General features: G+C 44.4%; 1 non-coding gene across 1 annotated transcript; it reads left to right on the forward strand.

The window, feature by feature from the left end:
* On the forward strand, positions 1-107 carry LOC112204352 (U6 spliceosomal RNA). Its single transcript, XR_002937906.1, has one exon. It is a non-coding gene; the product is annotated as a U6 spliceosomal RNA (small nuclear RNA).
* Positions 108-1,034: the final 927 nt, after the last annotated feature.

The raw sequence follows: 1,034 nt of genomic DNA on the forward strand, positions 1-1,034 counted from the left end.
GTGCTCGCTTCAGCAGCACATACACTAAAATTGGAACGATACAGAGAAGATCAGCACGGCCCCTGCGGAAGAATGACATGCAAATTCATGAAGCGTTCCATATTTTTTTCTTAATAAAGCCTCTTTTCTACATATGAAAAAAAAAGAGAGTCAATGTTCTATGGCACGAAGACACACCAGTAAATATTAGCCATTTCTTTCAGATATAGATAGATAGATAGATAGATAGATAGATAGATAGATAGATAGATTTTTTTTTTCCTGAGACAGGGTTTCCTTCTGTCACCCTGGCTGGAATGCAGTGGCAGAATCATGGCTCACAGGAGCCTCAGTCTCCCTGGGCTCAGGTGGTCCTCCCACCTCAGCCTCCCAAGTAGCTGGGACTACAGGCACGCCACCACACATGGCTAATTTTTGTATTTTTTGTAGAGATGAGGTTTCACCATGTTGCCCAGGCTGATCTTGAACTCCTGGAGTTGAACAATCCATCTGTCTCGGTCTCCCAAAGTGTTGGGATTACAGGCATGAGCCGCCACGCCCGGCCCCATTTAATTGTTCTATTTTGTTTAATTTGTGCGGACTTGGGCCTCAAAGAGAAAAGTGAGAAGAAAATGCCTCATTTACAGTGGAGCCACTGGTGAGTTCTCTTAGGCCTAATCTACATCTGAGGTTCTCAAATATTTTGTTCTCAGAACCCACCTACTTTCTTAAAAATTGAGGATTCCAAATGGCTTTTTAAGTCTGCGTTATTGATATTTACTATATTCACAAATAATACTCAGGGTTGGGCGTGGTAGCTCACGCCTGTAATCCCAGCACTATGGGAAGCTGAGGTGGGCAGATCACTTGAGGTCCGTAGTTCGAGACCAGCCTGGCCAACATGGAGAAACTCTATCTCTACTAAAACTAAAAAAATTAGCTGGGCATGGTGGTGCACGTTTGTAATCCCACCTAGTTGGGAGGCTGAGGCAGGAGAATCACTTAAACCTGGGATGTGAGGTTGCAGTGAGCTGAGATCATGCCACCACACTCTA

Source organism: Pan troglodytes, chromosome 7 (assembly GCF_028858775.2).
Source record: "Pan troglodytes isolate AG18354 chromosome 7, NHGRI_mPanTro3-v2.0_pri, whole genome shotgun sequence".
Lineage (NCBI taxonomy): Eukaryota > Metazoa > Chordata > Mammalia > Primates > Hominidae > Pan > Pan troglodytes.